Below are 27,018 nucleotides of genomic sequence, written 5' to 3' on the forward strand. Positions count from 1 at the left end.
CTCGGGCCCAGGGAGCGCCGCGTCCGGGCCCGCGCGGTGCCAGTCGCGGGTCTCGCCGCCTCCCCACACCCAGGTTCCCACCCTCCCCCGGCTGCGGGAGACCCTCCGGGAGCCACTTGTCACCCCCCCACCCCGTCCCCCATCCAGCTCCGTGTCTTTCCAGTCTCCTTATCCGGCCCCGCAGGGTCGGAGGGCCCTGGACGCCCATTGGCGAACTGGGCAAACTGAGAGCCTGAGACGCCCAGTAAGGACACCCGGAGGCTGGCGAGCGGGGTCTTCCGGCGCTTCTCTGAGGCTGGAGCTGCCAGCCCTCCGCAGACAGCGTTCTGGCCTGTGCTTTCATAGTGAAGGGACCCCGATCCCTCCCCACTAAACTAGGGGCTTCACTGATGGACTTCGGGCGTCCGACAGCGCCCGGTCTCCCCCTGGAATAGAAGGCAAAATCGCCTGCATACGTTTGTTTTTTTTTTTTTTTTCCTAGGCAGAGTATTCCTGGCTTTCACCAGAAAGGTAATCGCTCTAAGCTCAGCAGAAGGGCCTGAGACACATCTCCTTGGTGCCCTGTCCAGGTGGGATGGAGGAACACATCTCTCTCCTTTCCTCCTTATTGAGAAGGGGGCGAGAGGAGGGTGGGAAGAGCAGGGTAGTGACTTGGAGGCATTCTAAAATCGTCCTCGAGGGAAAGAAAAAAAGAGTTTTGGGGGAAATTGCTTTTTTTTTTTCTTCACTGGAAGAAGAGCTGGCTGGGGGGTGGAGTGGGAGGGTGTTAAACTCCAGACTGGGAGTCCTTCCAGGAGCCTGCAGTTGACACAGGCTGTTACTCCCCCCCAGTGGCCGTGTGGCTGTTGGGTCCTGTGTGGTCCTGCTCATGAGGGAGCCAGGCACCTGTCCTGCACTGACCTCTGGGGCAGAGCAGAAAGGCCCCTCAGGTCACCTTGACCCAGGCGCTCTAGCGGTGGCAGGAGCCATGACGTCATGGCCGCTCGCCGGGCACAGGGCACCAAGGCTGAAAGGGCCGAGGCGGTCAGGGAGCGGGTGTCCCCACGCTGCTTCGACGTGTGGTGGAGGCAGCCAGCTTCCCTTGCACGTGCCTGTCCGCTCTCACTGGGCACCCTAGCGTCTGCTCCGTCCTCCCAGGGTGGGGAGCCCCAGGGTCCCTCTGGCTTGGTTGTCTATAGTTGATGGCAGTGATTATGTTGGGCCTGCACAGTACTTGCAATTAAGTAAAATGTTATCCTCTGGGGAGGGGGGAGAAAAATAATTGAGTCCTCTCTGCCACTCTCAAAGAATTCCAGAAGCTCAGAGTTGGAAGGAGCTATCTCCAGTTGAGTCCCCTGTCCCCACCCCATCAGTGCTGATAAATGCTCATCAGTACAGTGCTTGACTGGTGCCTCTTAGTGACAGGGACCTCACTTATCATTTCCGGGGGTCTGCTTCCAGTTAGAGTCAGCTCTGGTTGTAGGAAAGGTTTTATGCTGAACTGAAATGCTTCTCCCTGTGGCTCCCCACTGCCACCCACAGGACAAGTCTAAGTGCTTTGTGCATGCTAGTCCTTCACACACATAATGACCTCACCCCCACACTTGGCTTCTGCAGCCCAGATGTTTGAAATTCTTTCATAATTCTCTTAGACGGTACTTCCCAGTTATATCATCCTACTGGTTCAGCTCTTGACACTGACTCTGATACAGTGAGGAAGTCCACAGTGTCTGGAATGCTAGAAGCTTTCTATAACTTGATCTGGGGGGTGGTTACACAGTTGTGAACATATAAATATTATACCCCACCTTGAATGCAGCACCCAGTCACCTTACAGTCAAATCTTTCTGCCTTCCTTCTTTCCTTCCTTCCTTTCTTCCTTCCTTAGGTGTGAGGCCCTTGAGCAGAGACAAAGAGGTAAGGAAACAAATAATAATGTACATTCTATAATAGGAGTGCTTTGAGAGCCTAGGGGAGAGGGAAGACAGTTCTGCCTGGGAAGGCTTCATGGAGCAGGTGATTACTAAACTGGATCTGGAAGGGCACATGTGAAAAAGTTTTGCTTATGTGCTCTTTCTTCTCTTTCTCTGTCTCATCTGTTTTCCAGCACCATCACATTGTCTACCTCCTCCAGGAAGCTTTCTCAGAAAAATATCTATCTAGCTCCCAAGTCCCAGCAAGCCCCCTCCACTCCTTTTGCCCTACAGTCTTTGTCATGTCAGCTGTTACATTTCACCAAGTGCTAGCTTCCTGTTCCTGCCACCCTGCCTCTCCTGCGGCCAATTAAACAGTGAGTTCTTAAGGACTACAACTATATTTGCCTCTAATTCCCCACCTTTGCCTTCTTTGGGATCGAAGTGAAAACTGACTTTTCCAGTTCTGTGGCCACTGCCGAGTTTTCCAAATTTGCTGGCATATTGAGTGCAGCACTTTAACAGTATCATCTTTTAGGATTTGAAAGAGCTCATCTGGAAGTCCATCACCTCCACTAGCTTTTTTTGCCGTGATGCTTCCTAAGGCCCACTTGACTTCACACTCTAAGATGTATAATCATAAGGGGTTTGATTTAGGTCATACCTGAATGGCCTAGTGGTTTTCCCTACTTTCTTCAATTTAAGTCTGAATTTGGTAATAAGGAGTTCATGATCTGAGCCACAGTCAGCTCCTGGTCTTGTTTCTGCTGACTGTATAGAGCTTCTCCATCTTTGGCTGCAAAGAATATAATCAGTCCAATTTCAGTGTTGGCCATCTGGTGATGTCCATGTGTAGAGTCTTCTCTTGTGTTGTTGGAGAGGGTGTTTGCTATGACCAGTGCGTTCTCTTGGCAAAAGTCCGTTAGCTTTTTCCCTGCTTCATTTTGTACTCCAAGGCCAAACTTGCCTGTTACTCCAGGTATTTTTTGACTTCCTACTTTTGCATTCCATTCCTCTATGATGAAAAGGACATCTTTTTTTGGTGTTAGTTCTAGAAGGTCTCGGAGAAGGCAATGGCACCCCACTCCAGTACTCTTGCCTGGAAAATCCCATGGACAGAGGGGCCTGGTAGGCTGCAGTCCGTGGGGTCACTGAGGGTCAGACACGACTGAGCAACTTCGCTTTCACTTTTCACTTTCATGCATTGGAGAAGGAAATGGCAACCCACTCCAGTGTTCTTGCCTGGAGAATCCCAGGGACAGGGGAGCCTGGTGGGCTGCCATCTATGGGGTCGCACAGAGTCGGGCACGACTGAAGTGACTTAGCAGCAGCAGCAGCAGCTAGAAGGTCTTGTAGGTCTTCAGAGAACTGTTCAACTTCAGCTTCTTCAGCATTAGTGGTTGGGGCATAGACTTGGATTACTGTGATATTGAATGGTTTGTCTTGGAAACAAATGGAGATCATTGTCATTTTTGAGATTGCACCCAAGTACTGCATTTCAGACTCTTTTGTTGACTATGAGGGCTACTCCATTTCTTCTAAAGGATTCTTGCCCACAGTCGTAGATATATGGTCATCGGAATTAAATTCGCCCATTCCAGTCCATTTTAGTTCACTGATTCCTAAAATATCGTTGTTCACTCTTGCCATTTCCTGTTTGACCACTTCCAATTTATCTTGATTCATGGACCTAACATTCCAGGTTCCTATTCAATATTGTTCTTTACAGCATTGGACTTTACTTTCACCACCAGACACATCCACGACTGGGTGTTGTTTCCTTTTTGGCCCAGCCTCTTCATTCCTTCTGGAGCTATTGGGGAGTTCATCTTTCAATGTCATATCTTTCTGCCTTTTCATACTATCCATGGGGTTCTCAAGGCAAGAAAGCTGAAGTGGTTTGCCATTCCCTTCTCCAGTGAACCATATTTTGTCAGAACTCTCCACCATGACCCATCTGTCTTGGGTGGCCCTACACGGCATAGATCATAGTTTCACTGAGTTAGGCGAGGCTGTGGTCCATGTGATCAGATTGGTTAGTTTCCTGTGATTGTGATTTTCATTCTGTCTGCCCTCTGATGGATGAAGATAAGAGGCTTGTGGATCCTTCCTGATGGGAGGGACTGGCTGCAGGGAAAACTGGGTCTTGCTCTGGTGGGCAAGGACATGCTCAGTAAATCTTTAATCCAATTTTCTGCTGATGGGTGGGGCTGTGTTCCCTCCCTGTAGTTTGATCTGAGGCCAAACTTTGGTGGAGGTAATGGCAATAATGGTGACCTCCTTCCAGAGGACGGAGCCTCCCAGGACTGCTGTAGTCAGTGCTCTGACCCCACGGAAGGCCACAGTCAACCCACATCTCCATCAGAGACTCTGGACACTCACGGGTAAGGCTGGCTCAGTCTCTTGTGGGGTCACTGATCTCCAGAGATCAAATTTCCAACATCTGTTGGACCATAGAAAAGCAAGAGAATTCCAGAAAAACATCTACTTCTGCCTTGTTGATTACACTAAAGTCTTTGACTATGTGGATCACAACAAACTGTGGAAAATTCTTAAAGAGATAGGAATACCAAACCACCTTACCTGCTTCCTGCAAAACCTGTATGTAGGTCAAGAAGCAACAGTTAGAACCAGACATGGAACAACGGACTGGTTCAAAATTGGGAAAGGAGTACATCAAGGCTGTGTATTGTTACCCTGCTTCAGTTCAGTTCAGTTCAGTCACTCAGTCGTGTCCGACTCTATGACTCCATGGACTGCAGCACGCCAGGCTTCCCAGTACATCACCAACTCTCAGAGCTTGCTCAAACCATCTCATCCTCTGTCATCCCCTTCTCCTCCCACCTTAAGTCTTTCCCAGCATCAGGATCTTTTCAAATGAGTCAGTTCTTCAAATCAGGTGACCAAAGTTTTGGAATTTCAGCTTCAGCATCAGTCCTTCCAAAGAATATTCAGGAATGGTTTCCTTTAGGATTGACTGATTGGATCTCCTTGCAGTCCCAGGGACTCTCAAGAGTCTTCTCTAATGCCACAGTTCAAAAGCATCAATTCTTTGGCATTCAGCTTTCTTTATGGTTCAACTCTCACATCCATATATGACTACTGGAAAAACCATAGCTTTGACTAGACAGACCTTTGTTAGTCACCCTGCTTATTTTACTTATATGCAGAGTACATCATGTGAAATGCCAAGCTGCATGAAGCACAAGCTGGAATCAAGATTGCTGGGAGAAATATCAGTAACCTCAGATATGCAGATGACACCACTCTTATGGCAGAAAGTGAAGCAGAACTAAAGAGCCTCTTGATGAAAATGAAAGAGGAGAGTGAAAAAGCTGGCTTAAAACTCAACATTCAGAAAGCTAAGATCATAGCATCCAGTCCCATCACTTCATGGCAAATAGATGGGGAAACAATGGAAACAATGTCAGGCTTTTTTTTCTTGGGTTCCAAAATCGCTGCAGATGGGCAGCCATGAGATTAAAAGACTCTTGCTCCTTGGAAGAAAAGCTATGATCAACCTAGACAACATTTTAAAAAGCAGAGACATTACTTTGCCAAAAAAGTTCTGTCTAGTCAAAGCTTTGGCTTTTCCAGTAGTCATGTATGGATGTGAGAGTTGGTCCTTGAAGAAGGCTGAGTGCTGAAGAATTGATGCTTTTGAACTGTGGTGTTGAAGAAGACTCTTGGACTGCAAGGAGATCAAACTAGTCAGTCCTAAAGAAAATCAAGAAGACTCTTGAGAGTCCCTTGGACTGTAAGGAGATCAAACCAGTCAATCCTAAAGGAAATCAACCCTGAATATTCATTGGAAGGACTGATGCTGAAGCTGAAGTTCCAATACTTTGGCCACCTGATGCGAAGCGCTGGCTCATTAGAAAAGATCCTGATGCTGGGAAAGATTGAAGGCAGGAGGAGAAGAGGGCAACAGAGGATGAGATGGTTGCGTGGCATCACTGACACAATGGACATGAGTTTGAGCAAGCTCTGGGAGATGGTGAAGGACAGTGAAGCCTGGCATGCTGCATCCAGTCCATGGGGTCGCAGAGTAGGACATGACTGAGTGAGTGAACAACAGCACCCTTGCCTTATGCCTCACAGAACACCTTGCAGCTAACAAGCCCTGGATACGTAGCTGTGAACTGAATTATTTACATAACACCTTTTGATTATTTTTTTATTTTCATTTACATATCTTTTCTCCTAGTAATACCGAGTTTCCCAAGGGCAGAGTCTGTCTTTTGTGCTGTGTATTCAAATGTCTTGCCCTATCTAGTTACCCTGTGGCCATTCTTAAATTTGAAAGAAAACCTTGGGTAGTCCCAGAGCCATTCTCTGATTTACCTCCTTGTAAACTGGAAAGAAATTACCCCTGTTTCTCACAAGCTTTGGAAAGCAGTTTGAGACCTCAAAATACGAAAAAAGTGACCTGGCAAAAAGAGTGAAGAGTTCTCAGATTCTTGCTTGCAATCTGCTCTTTTGCTTCAAGTGTCACCCTCTCCAGGAAGCTTTCTCTGACTTTCCTAGGGTCCCTCCTTGGGGCTCCCAACGGAAACCATTGATAATGACCTGTTTACTGCTGCTGTTCAAGGCAAGGGTCATGGGGCTTGTTCTTCACTGGGTATGAGGATTGACTCCTGGTGAGAAGTGTTTGCACTGCACTTACATCCTGCCTGCACTTCGAAGTTTACGAGCAATAAACCAGTGGCTTGTCCTGGACTATGGATAGGTGATCTAAATCCTGAGAATACTCAAAGTGAGAGCAAATAAGATAGTGTAACAGTGTGAAGTGAGAGCCAGATGCCCTCACCATGATTCTTCCACACGCATCACAGCTCCCCAGATGCCTTAGTGTGCAAACCTACAGTGTACATTTTGTTGTTGTTACTGTTTCTATTAGCATTGAAAACCTTAAGTATTACAAAATGGACAAAGAGAAAAGGTCTGATTATAGCAATCTAGAGGGGGAATTCCTGGGACTTAGGCCTATTTCATGCTTGGCAGAATCCTCTATGTGACCACAGAGACCCCCAGTCCCCAGGGCCCTGTGTTCTCTGCTTCCCAGACTCTCATAAAGCTAGGTAGGAGCAACAGAGTTAAGTCTCTGTTCAAGATCATTAAGCATATCCTGCGGTTCCTCTGGCTTTTCCAGGGCATGAGACTGGCCCTCCCCCACTTCTAGATTTTGGCTACTTGTCCACATCCTCACCTGGTTGGCCAGACTGTGGAAAGTGGGTTGGCAGGCTCTGTCTGGGATTGGCATAGGGCGGTTGGCAAATAGCTTGGTACCGAGGACTGCCCCTGGATGACCCAGCCACCCTACCACGCACATAGCAAAGAGCCTTCTTTACCAAGTATCCAGGTGAACTGAGTTTTCATCTTCGTGGATGGTGAAGAAGGTGGTGGCTGCAAGGTGCCAGGAGGGATAGGAGGGACAGGAACAGGCGAAATGGCCCAGAAGCATCTTAAAAATTAGACCAGTGGCCACACATATCCTGGAGAGAATGTTGCATGCTGCTGCTGCTGCTAAGTTGCTCCAGTCGTGTCCAACCCTGTCCGACCCCATAGACAGCAGCCCACCAGGCTCCCCCGTCCCTGGGATTCTCCAGGCAAGAACACTGGAGTGGGTTGCCATTTCCTTCTCCAATGCATGAAAGTGAAAAGTGAAAATGAAGTTGCTCAGTCCTGTCCGACTCTTTGAGACCCCATGGACTGCAGTCTACCAGGCTCCTCTGTCCATGGGATTTTCCAGGCAAGAGTACTGGAGTGGGGTGCCATTGCCTTCTCCAGAGAATGTTGCATAGAACCTGACATTTAGTTGGAGTTAAAAGTGTTAGTTGAAGCTAATCTGACTTTGAAAGTTGAAAGGACTCTCTGAAATTATCTAGTGCAACCTCCCACTCAGAAACAGAATTTTATTTACAGCATCCTTGAAGGTGGCCACAGCTTCAATGTGCTCAGGCTTGATGTCAGAAGAATCTAGTCTAAGCTATAAGACCTGTGAAAAGTGAGCCTCTGTTCTCTTCCTCTCTAAAATGGGAGGAATAATTCTTCCCTTACTGAGAGAAAATGTAGACATTGTATAACACAGGAGCTAGTACACCAAGTTCTCATTAAATGATGATTATTATTATTTTCAACACCAATTCAAACTGCTCTCCTAGTCTTGTACGCTAAAACAGTGGCTAATGAGACCAAGTCTGCCTAAAATTGAGTCCCCATTCTGAGTCCTCTCTGTCTAAAAGTATTCCCCATCTTATCCCTTTTGACCTCAATCCTGTACTAAGCACTAATCACCCAGAGTTAGAGGACTAAAATTGCTGTTGACAATAACATTGTTAATGTACAGACTCAGATGGTTTCTCCAGACAGGATGAGCTAGCAGAGCCCTGGGTCATGGGCCACCAGACCAGAGACTCATAAACCTTAGGCATCCTGACCCCTAAAACTATGAACTATGATTAAGAAATGTCATATGATGATGATTAATCTTTAACTTCCCCTTTAACAACCCCTAACTTAGAGACTTCCCTGGTGGCCCAGTGGTTAAGACTCCATGTTCCCATTGGAGGGGCCTGAGTTTGATCCTTGGTCAGGATCCCACACGCCACAACCAAAGATCCTGTATGCCACAAAGAATGTCGAAGACCCCACGTGCTGCAAATAAGACCTGTGCAGCCAAATAAATAAATAAATATACTTTTTAAAAATTAAAAAAAAAAAAAAAAACCTCTTAACTCAAAAGACCCCGTGGGGGTGGATCTGAGGCTTATCTCCCACTCCCTTGTTTGATGCCCTGCAGTAAACCCTGACTTTGCTGCAAATGTCTGCTTTCAGGGGTTGGCTTTCTAAATGGCGGGCTCGTGAGCCCTCTGGCTAGGTTGTAATTTGGCCACCATAAAGGGACCTCCCAGGTTCCTCTGAAGTTAGTGCCTGTGGTCTGCAGCCCTCTGCCAGTGTGGAGCTTCCCTTAGCAGATCCAGCAGCTGAGGCTCTTTTGGCCAAGAAATCCAATCAGGGAAGTTCCTTTTGGACCAAGCGTCAGCAACCCTAGGCAGTAGTCCAGGCTTGCAATGAAGGAATGGGTTTTGGATTGGAAGACCTCTATGGTAAAGAACTAGCACAATGGTATGGGCTGAAAACTTTTATGTTTGTAAGTTGATGCCCTCCTAGGTCCATTGCTGGATATGGAAGGATGCATTGGGTTTGATAAAAGTGTGAGCCTGAAACTTCTCTGGTGGCACAGTGGATAAAGAATCCTCCTGCCAGTGCAGGGAACATGGGTTCAATCCCTGTTCTGGGAGGATTCTACATCCTGGGAGTAACAAAGCCTGTGTACCACAACTGTGGAGTGGGCACTCTTGAGCCCACGTGCTGCAACTACTGAAGCCCATACGCCCAGAGCCTGTGCTCCGCCACCAGAGGAGCCGCCTCAGAGAGAAGCCTGCACGCCGTAACGAAGAATAGCCCCCCGCCCCCGCCACAGCAAAGAAAGCCCATGCACAACACGAAGACCCCGTGCAGCCAAAATAAAAACAAATACTTTTTTTTTTAAAAATTATGAGCCTAAGGTTTCTTTTGGAATTGGTTTGGCTTTAAACTTTGGGAATTGGGTTGACTTTTGTCTTATGTGTGGGTCTATTTGGCGGACTGGGAAACAGAAGTTCATTTTCTAAACATAGCCTTTTAGGATACTGCAAAATTAGACCACCTTTATGTATTGTTCCCCAAAACTGGGTTGCTGACTTAATAAAACATCTTTTCAGTGTTCCAACTCAGGGAACAAGCACTTCTAGGGGGAACTTGCTTTTTTCTACCTATGCCTTCTCTACATGTAAATGTTCTACCAGGGCTCTCAAGAAATTTTATCTTACTCTTATCTAGACCATCTCCAACTCCTGAGACTGAGAGGGGAAAGGGGAAAAGAGACCCTTTTAAACTTAACTTATTCCAACTGTTATTTATAAACAGATGAGTTTTGTATTATACCTGATTCTTGACTAAGTTTTAAAATGAAGCTATGAGATCTCTGGTTGTGTCTGTCTATAAGTCTGTGTGTGCATCACAAATGTATGTCTTTACATTTTGATAGTATTATCAAAGTTAATTTGTAAGTAAACTATTTCATTGGCTTAAAGGAAATTAAATTCTCAGAAATACAAAAGAAACTAACCTGAATTAATTAAAGTTCACATGATTTGTGAAATATTCAGTATTAAATTGATACCTGATATTATAAAGTTAGTTTAAGCTTGTTGGCTTAACTAATATGGATGTGTCTTTATTTTTTTTTTATATTTATTTTATTTATTTAGCTGAGGTGGGTCCTAGTTCTTACATGTGGGATCTAGTTCCCTGACCAGGAATTGAGCCAGGCTTCCTGCACTGGGAGCGTGGACTCTTAGCCACCGGGCCAACACGGAAGTCCCTGATGTCTTAAGAATCATCAACATTAAATATAATACTTTTCTTGTACCTAGGTTTACTGAAAGTCAAATAAGGTCATATTTCTTCCTTTCTGCTTTCTCTTTATTTAATTAAGGTATTGTTGATTTACAATATAATGTAAGTTTCAGATGTACAATGTAGCACTGTGCAATATTAAAGTTATATTCCATTTATAGTTATTATAAAATATTTGCTTTCCCTGTGCAGTACAATATATCCTTATAGCTTATTTGTTTTGTGGCTGGACCTCTTAATCCCCTGCCTGTATATTGCCCCTCCTCCCATCCCTCTCACCACTGGTAACCGCTAGTGTGTTGTCTATATTTGTGAGGGATCTTATTGTTTCTGTTACAAAAATTGGTCATTAAGAAAAATAATATGATATAATGAAGTTTTATAAGCAAATTAAATGTAAATGAAATGAGAGTTTTTAGGTAAACTCTTTAGAAATGATTATTTTAGGAATGTCTACTTAAAAGCGGTGTCTCCGGATTTTTAGTGAGTTGAAATTTTAGAGTTTTGCTAAATGAAGTTAACTGATGGGAGTTTATTAAATATCTGGGTCATTCCCAAATAAAATAAGATACTGGAATATTAATAACTGAATGTAGCCTTCCTTTTACAGAAAAGCTAAAGATAGGACTATTAATAAATATTTTGGTGTCATACTGAGATATTTTCTAAAAGAAGGCATGTGTTTTTTGTATTTATAAGTTTGCAGTCTACACAGTGATCACATGAAAGGCAAAAGGTTTATATGACCTGAAGAGAAAGTCAGGTCTACTGAGTTCTCCTCAGTACCGGTAGAATACTAACATAAAAGACAAAAACTGCTTACTTTTAAGTTTTTGCTAGAAACTAGGTTTTTAAAGGTTAAGGATTAGAAATAATATCTCTAATTAAAACTACTAAAAAGTAATAAGGAAAATATTTTTGTATGCAAGAAAAAAGAAGGTATAAGGAATGGAAATGTTTTTTGTTAAGAGAAAAGAAAGTGATTTTGTCCTAAAGCTGATCATTTCTAAATGCAAAAGAAAATAAGGGACAAATTAATATGAATATAGAAAGTATACAAGGTTTATAAGAAAAAAAAAAGAATCATTGGAAGGGAATTCTATGTATGGTCAGGACTGACTAAAATTAGAATACATTTAATTGAATAAATGAATTTTAATATTAAAGATAAGATGGTGCACAACTAGAATTTGTTTCCCCTTTATAAAGAAGACAAAATTTTCTTGGAAAATAGAGCTGCTTTTGATAACATACTGTAAGTTTCTTTACATTTTAAGTGATCGTTATGACTTTATGTATTTGTCTTTGAATTATTTTACTATCACATTGGTTAAGTAAGTATAGTTTCACAGTAAATCATGATTCTACTCTTTCAGGTGTTTTTGTTTTCCAGTTATATATATGAAAGTGAAAGTGTTAGTCCCTCAGTCGTGTCCCACTCTTTGCGATCCCGTGCACTGTAGCACATCAGGTTCCTCTGTCCATGGGATTTCCCAGGCAAGAACACTGGAGTGGGTTGCCATTCGCTTCTTCACGGATCTTCCCAATCGAACCCGGCTCTCCTGCACTCCAGACAGATTCCTTACTATCTGAGCCACCAGGGACTTTTAGTTATATATGTATATATATATATATATATATATATACACACACACACACACACACACACATATATATTAGTTATATATTTATTTATTTATTTTTAATTAAAGGATAATTGCTTTACAATATTGTGCTAGTTTCTGTCATCAGTTCAGTCACTCAGTTGTGTCCGACTCTTTGCGACCCCATGGACTGTAGCACTCTAGGCCTCCCTGTCCATCCCCAACTCCCAGAGTTTACTCAAATTCATGTCCATTGAGTCGGTGATGCCATCCAACTATCTCATCCTCTGTTATCCCCTTCTCCTCCCACCTTCAATCTTTCCCAGTATCAGGGTCTTTTTCAAATGAGTCAGTTTTTTTGCATCAGATGGCCAAAGTATTGGAGTTTCAGCTTCAACATCAGTCCTTCCAATGAACACCCAGGACTGATTTCCTTTAGGATGAACTGGTTGGATCTCCTTGCAGTCCAAGGGACTCTCAAGAGTCTTCTCCAACACCACAGTTCAAAAGCATCAATTCTTCAGTGCTCAGCTTTCCTTATAGTCCAACTCACATCCATACATGACTACTGGAAAACCATAGCTTTGGCTAGACAGACCTTTGTTGGCAAAGTAATGTCTCTGCTTTTTAATATGCTGTCTAGGTTGGTCATAACTTTCCTTCCAAGGAGTAAGCGTCTTTTAATTTCATGGCTGAAGTCACCAACTGCAGTGATTTTGGAGCTCCCCAAAATAAAGTCAGCCACTGTTTCCACTGTTTCCCCATTTATTTGCCATGAAGTGATGGGACCAGATGCCATGATCTTAGTTTTCTGAATGCTGAGTTTTAAGCCAACTTTTTCATGCTCCTCTTTCACTTTCATCAAGAGGCTCTTTAGTTCTTCTTCACTTTCTGCCATAAGGGTGGTATCATCTGCATATCTGAGGTTATTGATATTTCTCCTGGTAATCTTGACTCCAGCTTGTGCTTCATTCAGCCCAGCGTTTCTCATGATGTACTCTGCATATAAGTTAAATAAGCAGGGTGACAATATACAGCCTTGACGTACTCCTTTCCCTATTTGGAACCAGTCTGTTGTTCCCTGACCAGTTTTAACTGTTGCTTCCTGACCTGCATACAGATTTCTCAAGAGGCAGGTCAGGTGGTCTGGTATTCCCATCTCTTGAAGAATGTTCCAGAGTTTGTTGTGGTCCACACAGTCAAAAGCTTTGGCATAGTCAATAAAGCAGAAATAGATGTTTTTCTGGAACTTTCTTGCTTTTTCAATGATCCAGCGGATGTTGGCAATTTGATCTCTGGTTTCTCTGCCTTTTCTAAAACCAGCATGAACATCTGGAAGTTCACAGTTCACATATTGTTGAAGCCTGGCTTGGAGAATTTTGAGCATTACTTTACTAGCATGTGAGATGAGTGCAATTGTGTGGTAGTTTGAGCGTTCTTTGGCATTGCCTTTCTTAGGGACTGGAATGAAAACTGATATTTTCCAGTCCTGTGGCCACAGCTGAGTTTTTCAAGTTTGCTGGCATATTTAGTGCAGCACTTGCACAGCATCATCTTCCAAGATTTGAAATAGCTCAACTGGAATTCCATCACCTCCACTAGCTTTGTTCGTAGTGATGCTTTCTAAGGCCCACTTGACTTCACATTCCAGGATGTCTGGCTCTAGTTGGTGATCACCCATCATGATTATCTGGTTCATGAAGATCTTTTTTGTACAGTTCTTCTGTGTATTCTTGCCATCTCTTCTTAATATCTTCTGCTTCTGTTAGATCCATACCATTTCTGTCCTTTATTGAGCCTATCTTTGCACGAAATGTTCCCTTGGTGTCTAATTTTCTTGAAAAGATCTCTAGACTTTCCCATTCTACTGTTTTCCTCTATTTCTTTTACTGATCACTGAGGAAGGCTTTCTTATCTCTCCTTGCTATTCTTTGGAACTTTGCATTCAGATGCTTATATCTTTCTTTTTCTCCTTTGCTTTTTGCTTCTCTTCTTTTCACAGCTATTTGTGAGGCCTCCTCAGACAATCATTTTGCCTTTTTGCATTTCTTTTCCTTGGGGATGGTCTTGATCCCTGCCTCCTGTCATGAACTTCCATCCATAGTTCTTCAGGCACTCTGTCTGTCAGATCTAAGCCACTGAATCTATTTGTCACTTCTACTGTATAATCATAAGGGATTTGATTTAGGTCACACCTGAATGGCCTGGTGCTTTTCCCTACTTTCTTCAATTTAAGTCTGAATTTGGTAATAAGGAGTTCATGGTCTGTGCCACAGTCAGCTCCTGGTCTTGTTTTTGCTGACTGTATAGAACTTCTCCATCTTTGGCTGCAAAGAATATAATCAATCTGATTTCAGTATTGACCATCTGGTGATGTCCATGTGTAGAGTCTTCTCTTGTGTTGTTGGAAGAGGGTGTTTGCTATGACCAGTACGTTCTCTTGGCAAAACTCTGTTAGCCTTTTCCCTGTTTAAGGCCAAATTTGCCTGTTACTCCAGGTATTTCTTGACTTCCTACTTTTGCATTCCAGTCCCCTATGATGAAAAGGACATCTTTTTTTTGGTGTTAGTTCTAGAAGGTCTTGTAGGTCTTCATAGAACCATTCAACTTCAGCTTCTTCAGCGTTAGTGGTTGGGGCATAGACTTGGATTACTATGATATTGAATGGTTTGCCTTGGAAATGAACAGAGATCATTCTGTCGTTTTTGAGATTGCACCCAAGTACTGCATTTTGGACTCTTTTGTTGACTGTGATGGCTACTCCATTTCTTCTAAGCATCAGTCCTTTCAGTGAATATTCAGGACTGATTTTCTTTAGGTTGTCAGCATGAATCTATACCTATACATTAATTATATTTATTCATTTATTTTTAATTGAAGGATAATTGCTTTACAATATTGTGTTAGTTTCTGTCCTATGTCAGCATGAATCAGCCTTTGGTACAAGTTGTTCCCTCTCTCATGAGCCTCCCTCCCACCTCCCACTGCATTCCACCGCTCTAGGTTGTCACAGAGCCCCAATTTAAGTTCCCTGAGTCATACAGCGAATTCCCATTGGCTGTCTATTTTACATATTGTGGTGCATATGTTTCCATGCTAGCTTCTGCGTTCGTTCCACTCTCTCCCACACATCCCTGCCACGTCCACAGGTCTCTTCTCTAGGTCTGCATCTCCATTGCTGTCCTGCAAATTGGTTCATCAGTACCGTCTGTCTAGATTCCATATGTGTGCTAATAAATTCTCCAGGCCGGGATACTGGAGTGGGTAGCTGTTCCCTTCTCCAGGGGATCTTCCCAACCCAGGGATCAAACCCAGGTCTCCCACATTGCAGGTAGATTCTTTACCAGTTGAGCCACCAAGGAAGCCCATATATGTTAATATTTGTTTTCCTTTTTCTGACTTTCTTCACTCTGTATAATAGGCTCTGTCTAGATTCATCCACCTCATTAGAACTGACTCAAATGCATTCCTGTTTATGGCTGAGTAATATTCTATTGTATATATGTACCACAGCTTCCTTATCCAGTCATCTGTCAATGGACGTCTAGGTTGCTTCCATGTCTTAGCTATTGTGAATCTTGCTGCAGTGAGCATTGGGATACATGTGTCTTTTTCAATTATGATTTTCTCAGGGTGTATGCCCAGTAGTGGGATTGTTGGATCATACGGTAGTTTTATTTCTAGTTTTTTAATGACTCTCCATACTGGTCTCCATGCTAACTGCTAAGTCACTTCAGTCGCGTCCGACTCTGTGCGACCCTATGGACGGCAGCCCACCAGGCTCCCCCGTCCCTGGGATTCTCCAGGCAAGAACACTGGAGTGGGTTTCCATTTCCTTCTCCAATGCATGAAAGTGAAAAGTGAAAGTGAAGTCATTCAGTCATGTCCGACTCTTAGCGATCCCATGGACTGCAGCCAACCAGGCTCCTCCGTCCATGGGATTTTCCAGGCAAGAGTACTGGAGTGGGGTGCCATTGCCTTCTCTGCTGGTCTCCATAGCAGCTGTATCAATAAATTCCCACCAACAATGCATGATGGTTGCCTTTTCTTCACACCCTCTCTAGCTTTTCTTCTTTGTAGGTTTTCGATGATGGCCATTCTGACCAGTGTGAGGTGATGTCTCATTGTGGTTTGGATTTGCGTTTCTCTAATAATGAGCGATGTTGAGCATCTTTTCATCTTGTTGTTGTCGTTCAGTTGCTCAGCTGTGTTTGACTCTTTGTGACCCCGTGGACTACAGCACGCCAGGCTTCCCTGTCCTTCACCATCTCCCACAGTTTGCTCAAACTCATGTCCATTGAGTAGGTGATGCCACCCAACCATCTCGTCCCCTTCTCCTCCTGCCTTCTGTCTTTCCCAGCATCAGGGTCTTTTCCATTGAGTCAGTTCTTCACATCAGGGGGCCAAAGTATTGGAGCTTCAGCTTCAGCATCAGTCCTTCCAATGAATATTCAGGGTTGATTTCCTTTATGATTGATTGGTTTGATCTCCTCGCTGTCCAAGGGACTCTCAAGAGTCTTCTTCAATACCACAGTTTAAAAGTATCAGTTCTTCGGTGCATGGGTTTATCTCTGGGCTTTCTATCTTGTTCCATTGATCTATGTTTCTGGTTTTGTTCCAGTACCATACTGTCTTGATGACTGTAGCTTTGTAGTATAGTCTGAAGTCAGGAGGTTGACTCCTCCAGCTCCATTCTTCTTTCTCAAGAGTGCTTTGGTTATCCCGGGGTCTTTTGCGTTTCCATACAAACTGTGAAATTTTTTGTTCTAATTCTGTGAAAAATGCCCTTGGTGATTTGACAGGGATTGCACTGACTCTGTAAATTGCATTTTGTAGTGTAGTTATTTTCACAATATTGATTCTTCCAACCCAGGAACATGGAGATCTCTCCATCTGTTTATGTCGTCTTTGATTTCTCTCATCAGTGTTGTATAGTTTTCTGTATATAGCTCTTTTATCACCTTATGTAGCTTTATTCCTAGGTATTTTATTCTTTTCTTGCAGTGGTAAATGGGATTGATTCCTTAATTTCTCTTTTTTGATTTTTTGTTGTCATAGGAGTGTATAAGAATGCAAGTGATTTTTATGTATTGATTTTGTATCCTGTGACTTTACTAAATTCACTGATTAGCTCTAGTAATTTTCTGGTAGTATCTTTAGGGTTTTCTATGTATTAGTATCATGTTGTCTGCAAATAGTGAGAGTTTTGTTTCTTCTTTTCCTATCTGGATTCCTTTTATTTCTTTTTCTTTCTGATTGCCATAGTTAGGACTTCCAAAACTATGTTGAATAATAGTGGTAAAAATGGGCGTCCTTGCCTTGTTCCTGATCTTAGAGCAAATGCTTTCAGTTTCTCACCATTGAGAATAATGTTTGCTGTGGGTTTATCATATATAGCCTTTATTATGTTGAGATTCCTTCTATGCGTACTTTTTGAAGTTTTTATCATAAATGGGTGTTGAATTTTGTTGAAAGCTTTTTCTGCATCTATTGAGATTATCATGTGGTTTTTATCTTTCAACTTGTTAATATGGTGTATCACATTGATTGATTTGCATATGTTGTAGACTTCTTGCCTCCCTGGAGTAAACCTGACTTGATCATAGTGTATGATGTTTTTAATGTGTTGTTGAATTCTGTTTGCTAGAATTTTGTTGAGTATTTTTGCATCTATGTTCTGTATGTCCTGTGTTTTGCATCTATGGCCTGTAATTTTATTTTTTTGTTTTTCTGGTTTTGGTATCAGGGTGATGGTAGCCTCATAGAATGAGTTTGGAAGTGTTCCTTTCTCTTCAATTTTTTGAAAGAGTTTCAGAAGGATAGTCATTAGCTCTTCTCTAAATGTTTGATAGAATTTACCTGTGAAGTCATCTGGCCCTGGGCATTTGTTTAGGGAGATCTTTTCTTAATCACAGTTTTCAGTGCTTGTGATTGGCTTGTTTGTAATTTCTCTTTCGTCCTGGTTCAGTCTTGGAAGGTTGAACTTCTCTAAGAATCTGTCCGTTTCTTCAAGGTTGTCCATTTTATTGGCATGTAGTTGCTCATAATACTCTCTTATGGTCCTTTGTATCTCTGCATTGTCTGTTAACCTCTCCTTTTCTATTCCTAATTTTGTTGATTTGATTCTTCTCCCTTGTCTTCTTGATGAGTCTGGCTAATGGTTTGTCAATTTTGTTTATCTTCTCAAAGAACCAACTTTTAGTTTTATTAATTTTTACTATTGTTTTCTTCATGTTTTTTTCATTTATTTCTGCTCTGGTATATATGATTTCTTTCCTTTTAACTTTGGGGGTTTTTGTTGTTGCTCTTGTTCTTCTTTTTCCAGTTGTTTTAGGTTGACTATTTGATATTTTTCTTTTCCTTAAGGTAGGACTGTATTTCTATAAACTTCCCTCTTAGAACTGCTTTTGCTACATCCCATAGATTTTGTGTCATCATGTTTTCACTGTCATTTGTTTATAGGAATTTTTTGATTTCCCTTTTTATTTCTTCAGTAACCTGTTCATTATTTAGAAACATATTGTTTAATCTCCATGTGTTTATGTTTTTAAAAGTTTTTTTCCTTAGCTGATATCTAGTCTCATAGCCTGACTGTTGTAGTCAGAAAAGATGCTTGATACAATTTAAATTTTCTTAAATTTACTGATGCTTGATTTGTTTCCCAAGATGTGGTCTATCCTGGAGAATGTTCCATGCGCACTTAAGAAGAAAGTATTCTTCTGTATTTGGTTGGAATGTCCTAGAGATATTGATTAGGTCCATCTGGTCTGATGTGTCATTTGAGGCTTATGTTTCCTTATTGATTTTCTGTTTTGATGATCTGTCCATTTGTGTAAGTGGGGTGTTAAAGTCCCCTACTATTATTGTTTCTGTCAATTTCCCCTTTTATGTCTCTTAGTGTGCCTTATGTATTGACAGGCTCCTTTGTTGGGTGCATAAATATTTACAATTGTCATGTCTTCTTCTGGGATTGATCCCTTGATCATTATGTAGTGGCCTTCCTTGTCTCTTGTAATGTTTTTTATCTTCAGGTCTGTCTTGTCTGAGATGAGAATTGCTACTCTGGCTTTCTTTTGATTTCCATTCCATTTAATGGAATATCTTTTTCCATCCTCTCACTTTCAGTCTGTATGTGTCTCTAGGTCTGAAGTGGGTCTCTTGTAGACAGCATATATATATATATATATATATATATATATATATGGGTCTCATTTTTGTATCCATTTAGCCAGTCTGTGTCTTTTGGTTGGAATGTTTAATCCATTTACATTTAAAGTAATTATTGATACATATGCTCCTATTGGCATTCTCTTAATTATTTTGGGTTTGTTTTTATAGGTCTTTTCCTTCTTTTGTGTTCCTGCCTATAAAAGTACCTTTGACATTTGTTGCAAAGCTAGTTTGGTGGTACTGCTGCTGCTGCTAAGTCACTTCAGTTGTGTCTGACTCCGTGCGACCCCATAGACGGCAGCCCACCAGGCTCCCCCGTCCCTAGGATTCTCCAGGCAAGAACACTGGAGTGGGTTGCCACCACCTTCTCCAATGGATGAAAGTGAAAAGTGAAAGTAAAGTCATTCAGTCGTGTCTGACTCTTAGCGACCCCATGGACTGCAGCCCACCAGGCTCCTCCGTCCATGGGATTTTCCAGGCAAGAGCACTGGAGTGGGGTGCCATTGCCTTCTCCGTTGGTGGTACTAAATTCTCTTAACTTTTGCTTGTCTGTTCAGTTCAGTTCAATTCAGTCACTCAGTCGTGTCCAACTCTTTGCGACCCCATGAATCACAGCACGCCAGGCCTCCCTGTCCAACACCAACTCCTGGAGTTCACTCAGACTCATGTCCATCAAGTCAGTGATGCCATCCAACCATCTCATCCTCTGTCGTCCCCTTCTCTTCCTGCCCCCAATCCCTCCCAGCATCAGAGTCTTTTCTATGAGTCAACTCTTCACATGAGGTGGCCAAAGTACTGGAGTTTCAGCTTTAGCATCATTCCTTCCAAAGAACACCCAGGGCTGATCTCCTTTAGAATGGACTGGTTGGATCTCCTTGCAGTCCAAGGGAATCTCAGGAGTCTTCTCCAACACCACAGTTCAAAAGCATCAATTCTTTGGTGCTCAGCTTTCTTCACAGTCCAACTCTCACATCCATACATGACCACAGGAAAAACCATAGCCTTGACTAGATGGAGCTTTGTTGGCAAAGTAATGTCTCTGCTTTTCAATATGCTATTTAGGTTGGTCATAACTTTTCTTCCAAGGAGTAAGCGTCTTTTAATTTCATGGCTGCAATCACCATCTGCAGTGATTTTGGAGCCCCCCAAAATAAAGTCTGCCACTATTTCCACTGTTTCCCCATCTATTTCCCATCTCCATCACCTTTGAATGAGATCCTTGCCGGGTAGAGTAATCTTGGTTGTAGATTTTCCCCTTTTAGTATATATATATATACATACTTTTCCTTCAAATATATCCACCATTCCCTTCTGGCCTGAAGAGTTTCTGCTGAAAAATCAGCTGTTAAACATATGGGTTTTCTCTTGTATGTTACTTGTTGCTTTCCCCTTGCTGCTTTTAATATTCTTTCTTTGTGTTTAACCTTTGTTATTTTGATTAGCATGTATCTCAGTTTTTCTCCTTGGCTTCATCCTGTGTGGGACTCTTTGTACTTCTTGGACTTTGACTATTTCCCTTCCCGTGTTAGGGAAGTTTTTGACTAAAATCTCTTCAAATATTTTCTCAAACTCTTCCTTTTTCTCTTCTTCTTCTGGGAACCGTATAATTCGAATGTTGTTGCATTTAATGTTGTCCCACAGGTCTCTGAGATTATCCTCAATTCTTTTCATTCTTTTTCCTTTATTCCATTCTTCAGCAGTTATTTCCACCATTCTACCTTCCAGCTCACTTATCCCTTCTTCTGCCTCAGTTTATCTGCTACTGATTTCTTCTAGAGTATTTTTGATTTCAGTAATTGTATTGCTTGTTTCTGTTTGTTACTTCTTTATTTCTTCTAGATACTTGTTAAATGCGTTAATTGATTCTTGCATTTTCTCCATTCTATATTTGAGGTTTTGGATCATCTTTACAATCATTATTCTGAATTCTTTTTCAGGTAGCTTGCTTATTTCCTCTTCGTTTATTTGGTCTTGTGAGTTTTTACCTTGCTCCCTCATTTGCTCAATATCTCTCTGTCTTTTCTTTCTTTTTTTCCTATCTTACTGTGTTTGAGGTCTCCTTTCCCCAGGCTTTAGGGTAGTATTCCCTCTTTCTTTTGGCTCTGCTCTCATTGGGTTAGTTTGGTCCAGTGGTTTTTGTAGGCTTTGTGTTGGGTGGTACTTGTGCCTGGGTTCTGATGGGAGGAGGTGAGTTTTTTTTCCCCTCTGGTGGACAGGGCTGTGTGAGGTGGTATTTTTGGGGTGTCTGTGAGGAGTGGGTCTGCTGATGACTGGGTTTGTGTTTTGTCTTGCTTGTTGTTTGTGTGAGGCATCCTGCACTGGGTGCTGCCAGCAGTTGGGTGATGCCAGGTCTTGGATACAGGTGGAGGCCCTCATGGGAGTTCTCACTAATTAATACTCCCTGGGGTCAGGAGTTCTCTGGCATTCTAGGGTCCTGGACTCAGCTCTCCCACTCCAAAGGCTCAGGCCCAGTCTCTGGCCAGGGAACCAAGATTCCACAATCCATTTGTCATGGCATTAAACACACAAAAACAAGCAAACACACAAAAGCAACAAGAAATAAAAGATGAATCCCAGACAAATCGTAAATACAAAATCAGACAAATAAAAACAAAGGAACTCACACACACACAATACCAAAACAGTCCAAAAAGAAAAGAAAGGTAAGAAAAGAAAGTATAAGAGAGTAACCTGGTGAGCAAAGAAAACCAAAAATGGTATCAACCAATTAAAAACAAAACTAACCAAAACACAAACCTGAAAACAAAACAAAACCAGACTGCCAACTGGGAAACAGAGCAAATAAAACAAAACAAACACTCAAACATGGTGAAATAAAGAGAAAAGAAAACAATAGAAAAGCAAAGTTAAACAGAAGTATATAAAAAAAGATTTGTACGTATTAAAGTATAACTACAGAATGAAAAGAACAATAAGGAAAACAAAGAAAGAAGAACAAAAGCAAAAACAAAAGTTTTAAAGAAAAAAACCCCACAGAACTGCAAAAAGCCAACATAGAGGTAAAAGTGTATAAAGGAAATTAAAAGTGTAGTTTTTTTTAAAAAGTTCTCAGAAGCTTAAAGTTAACAGTAATAATAAAATCTATAACCACAGCAGCAGATAAAAAAAGAAGAAGAAAATCCAGAACCAACTATAGAACAAATGAAAATATAAGGATAGAAAGAAATGGTTTTTTTTGGATCTCAGCTGCCGGCATCCTCTCCTTCACTGTACGTCACAGTCAACCTCCACCTCCCTAAGATGCCTTCTAATACTGGACCGGACTCTGACCTGCTGAGGGGACAGCTTACTTTATCATGGCCCTGCTCCTGCGTGTTCTTGCCTCCAGTGTCCACAGCTGGGAGAGCTAATGTGTTTGTTTTTGTGTGTGGGAACTCTCATTTTCCTTTTATATATTCTATAGATACAGAGTCTGCCTGTGTGGATTTAATGTTCAGCTTGCACAGCTGGTGGGAAGGTTTTTGATTCTTTTTGTTAGCCACATTGCCCTGGCATTCAACTGTGGCTTTATCCCCACCTCTGCATGTGGATCATCTGCAGAAGTTTACTCCTGAGGCTGCTCTGGAGGACTTGGGTCTACCCCAGTGAGTACCTGGCTGGAGGTGGTGTAACTGCTTGGTTTTCAGGGACCCTGGAAGCACCAGGTATGCAAGGGAGCCAGCAGTCATTGGCATGGGAGATACGGTGCTTTTAGGGCTTTTTTCCTAGCCTCTGGCAGCTCTGCCCTAGTGAGGATTGAGTGTGGAGGTGGTGCAGCTGCTTGGATCTCAGAGACCTGGTGGTACCAAGTGTGGAGGGATTCCAGCTGCCTCGGGTGCTGAGGCAAGAACACGCAGGAGCAGGGCCATGATAAAGTAAGCTGTCCCCACAGCAGGTCAGAGTCCGGTCCAGTATTAGAAGGCATCTTAGGGAGGTGGAGGTGGACTCTGACGTACAGTGAAGGAAAGGATGCCGGCAGCTGAGATCCAGATAGCAAATAGTGCTGAGGCACTATCAGAGTCTTTTTCTAACCTCTGGCAGCTGACACCCAAAGGGCCTCCCTGGCTGGTCCTTCTCTGCTGCTTGGAGCAGCAGGTGCTCAGAGGCCTCCCTGGCTGGGGTTTTCTCTATTGCTTTGTGTGTCAGGCACCAAAAGGCCTGGCTGACCGGGGTTCTTCTCTATTGCTTTGGCACCAGGCACTTAAAGGACCACTGTCTCTGGGATCTCTCTCTATTGGTCAGCTGCCAGTGCTGCTGGGGAGAGAAAAGCTACAGTGAGGTCTCCATCCCCTGCGCGTGATTCAGCAGTATCACCTCGTCTCCATGGCTGCCTGGCTTTCCTCCAAAGGCATTCCCCACTAAGATCTTCTCCCTCACATCCCCTCAGGCCGTCTCCCAGCAGTCAACACCAGACCTCCCGCTGGGATTGCTTTCCCATCCCTACGCTCCAGCTCCCAGCTGCTTCACATTCCAGGGGACTTGCATCCCTGCCCAGGGTACAGAGGGCTGCAGCAAGGATTGTCTGTGTGGTTCTCGCTCCATTCAGACTGTCACAGATCAGCTGCTGTATTCTCCAACAGTCTCAAATGCTTCTCCTCTGTCCCAAACAGTTACCCCGATATGGGGATCTGACCCCTGCTTCGGTTTCCCCACAGCTCAGGTGCAGCAGGGTCAATCCTGCTCACCCTCCCTCCTCTTTTTCTCTCCTCGCTTGTCTTACCAAGTTTTGCGTGGGTCTATGTATTCCTTTCTGGTGATCAGGGTCTCCTGCCTGCTCTCAGCTGGTGTTCTGCAAGACCTTCTGCATCTAAAGATGTACTCCTGATGCATCCACGGAGAGAGATGTGCTCCACGTCCACCTACACCTGCGCCATCGTGGCTTCTCTCGGCCAAGTATTTTAAAATTTTGTTTTCAACATTTTTGATAAACTCCCCAAATATCACATTCTAATTGAATTTCCTTTGACCTCCAGTTAACTTTGGGATGTTTCCAAGGAACTCTGAAGCATCTGAGAGAGAGATTAAGCTAATTTAGGATTACTTGAAATGTTAAATTACATGAGAACATTGTCAAATGAGTGGTGATAAACATTAAGTTATATTGTATAGACACAATATTCAGTTCAGTTCAGTTCAGTCTCTCAATCGTGTCCGACTCTTTGTGACCCCATGAATCGCAGCACGCCAGGCCTCCCTGTCCATTACCAACTCCCGGAGTTCACTCAGACTCACGTCTATCCAGTCAGTGATGCCATCCAACCATCTCTTCCTCTGTCGTCCCCTTCTCCTCCTGCCCCCAATCCCTCCCAGCATCAGAGTCTTTTCCAATAAGTCAACTCTTCGCATGAGGTGGCCAAAGTACTGGAGTTTCTTCAGCTTTAGCATCATTCCTTCCAAAGAACACCCAGGGCTGATCTCCTTTAGGATGGACTGGTTGTATCTCCTTGCAGTCCAAGGGACTCTCAAGAGTCTTCTCCAACACCACAGTTCAAAAGCATCAATTCTTGGGTGCTCAGCTTTCTTCACAGTCCAACTCTCACATCCATACATGACCACTGGAAAAACCATATTAATAACATTAATATAAATATTCTAGAAATTATATAAAATTTCTAAGATTTGAATATGTCCTGGTATAACGTTAAATTGTTTTAATGTTTTACATTTACAGAAATATATTTCTTTGTCATTGCAATGTAATTAGATCGTTCTGCTGTTTTAAGTCTTTTGTCATTCATGGACAGTTATTGTTTTACTCTAGTGCTCTAACAAAGACGCTTCATCTTCAAGAAGATTCATAGAAAGGACTTTTTGCTGTGTGACTTGTGGCATCTTAGTTTAATGACCAAGGATTGAACCCGCACCTACAGCAGTGAGAGCATGGAATCCTAACAACTGGACTGCCATGGAATTCCCAAGTACAGATTTTTTAATGCTTTTTTTTTTTGGTCTGAAATATTGCTGGCTTTTAACCTATGTTTCAAGCTGGTTTTAGAAAAGGCAGAGAAACCAGAGATCAAATTGCCAACATCCGCTGGATCATTGAAAAAGCAAGAGAGTTCCAGAAAAACATCTATTTCTGCTTTATTGACTATGCCAAAGCCTTTGACTGTGTGGATCACTATAAACTGTGGGAAATTCTTCAAGAGATGGGAATACCAGACCACCTGACCTGCCTCTTGAGAAACCTGTATGCAGGTCAGGAAGCAACAGTTAGAACTGGACATGGAACAACAGACTGGTTCCAAATAGGAAAAGGAGTACATCAAGGCTGTATATTGTCACCCTGCTTATTTAACTTCTATGCAGAGTACATCATGAGAAACACTGGGCTGGAAGAAACACAAGCTGGAATCAAGATTGCCGGGAGAAATATCAATAACCTCAGTTATGTGGATGACACCACCCTGATGGGAGAAAGTGAAGAAAAACTAAAGAGACTCTTGAATAACTAAAGAGACTCTTGATGAAAGAGGAGAGTGAAAAAGTTGGCTTAAAGCTCAACATTCAGAAAACTAAAATCATGGCACCTGGTCCCATCACTTCATGGCAAATAGATGGGGAAACAGTGGAAACAGTGTCAGACTTTATTTTTTGGGGCTCCAAAATCACTGCAGATGGTGATTGCAGCCATGAAATTAAAAGATGCTTACTCCTTGGAAGAAAAGTTATGACCAACCTGCTGCTGCTACTGCTAAGTCGCTTCAGTCATGTCCGACTGACTCTGTGCGACCCCATAGACGGAAGCCCACCAGGCTCCCCCGTCCCTGGGATTCTCCAGGCAAGAACACTGGAGTAGGTTGCCATTTCCTTCTCCAATGCATGAAAGTGAAAAGTAAAAGTGAAGTTGCTCAGTCGCATCCGACTCTTAGTGACCCCATGGACTGCAGCCCACCAGGCTTCGTCATCCGTGGGATTTTCCAGGCAAGAGAACTAGAGTGGGGTGCCATTGCCTTCTCCATGACCAACCTAGACAGCATATTGAAAAGCAGAGACATTACTTTGCCAACAAAGGTCCACCTAGTCAAGGCTATGGTTTTTCCAGTGGTCATGTATGGATGTGAGAGTTGGACTGTGAAGAAGGCTGAGTGCCGAAGAATTGATGCTTTTGAACTATATTGTTGGAGAAGACTCTTGAGAGTCCCTTGGACTGCAAGGAGATCCAACCAGTCCATCCTAAAGGAGATCAGCCCTGAGTGTTCATTGGAAAGACTGATGTTGAAGCTGAAACTCCAATACTTTGGCCACCTGATGCAAAGAGCTGACTCATCATCCCTCCCTGATGCTGGGAGGGATTGGGGGCAGGAGAAGAAGGGGACAACAGAAGATGAGATGGTTGGATGGCATTACCAACTCAATGGACCTGGGTTTGGGTAGACTCCAAGAGTTGGTGATGGACAGGGAGGCCTGGGGTGCTGCGGTTCATGGGGTCGCAAAAAGTCAGACATGACTGAGCAACTGAACTGAACTGAAACTATGTTTTCCAGATATAAAGAAACCTTTCCCTTTATGCTAATTATGACTTACAGCAATTTAGCAAATTATTCCTTTATACACAGAATTGAAACATTTACCTTTTCTCTCTACCTGATCCTTGTAGAAATTGGAAACCCTTAGGTTTCCCATAGTTTTAAAAGGCGAATAAGAAGGGCCACCTTCCTACTGTTGCAGGAATCTCAAGATAGTTTAAGGAAATTGAGAAGAGAGGAATTCAGCCAAACCTATAGATATCACAGACAGAATTTGATGGCAAGTCCTTGATGTAGTTTTTCTAGCCTTGGGAGGCTTTTTAAAAGTTCATTCTGAGTTCTTGTTGTTAAGTCATTAAGTTGTGTCTGACTCTTTGTGACCCCACGGACTGGAGCACACCAGGCTTCCTGTCCATCACC

The 27,018-nt window shown here is 42.9% G+C and overlaps 1 long non-coding RNA gene across 3 annotated transcripts in view; it reads left to right on the forward strand.

Moving 5' to 3' along the window:
• Nucleotides 1-9: 9 nt before the first annotated feature.
• LOC147357102 (uncharacterized) overlaps nt 10-27,018 on the forward strand; it is a 30,329-nt gene continuing 3,320 nt past the window's right edge. The window contains exons 1-3 of one of the 3 annotated variants that reach the window (XR_015143773.1): nt 483-569; nt 4,180-4,276; nt 5,063-5,190. This is a non-coding gene — a long non-coding RNA (uncharacterized LOC147357102). Of the gene's footprint in view, nt 570-4,179; nt 4,277-5,062; nt 6,334-27,018 lie in introns of those variants that run through there. The other 2 variants (XR_015143774.1, XR_015143775.1) reach the window with 2 other exon arrangements.

This window comes from Bos grunniens, chromosome 16, assembly GCF_055505025.1.
Source record: "Bos grunniens cultivar Pamir isolate PY7600 chromosome 16, Bosgru_T2T1.0, whole genome shotgun sequence".
NCBI lineage: Eukaryota > Metazoa > Chordata > Mammalia > Artiodactyla > Bovidae > Bos > Bos grunniens.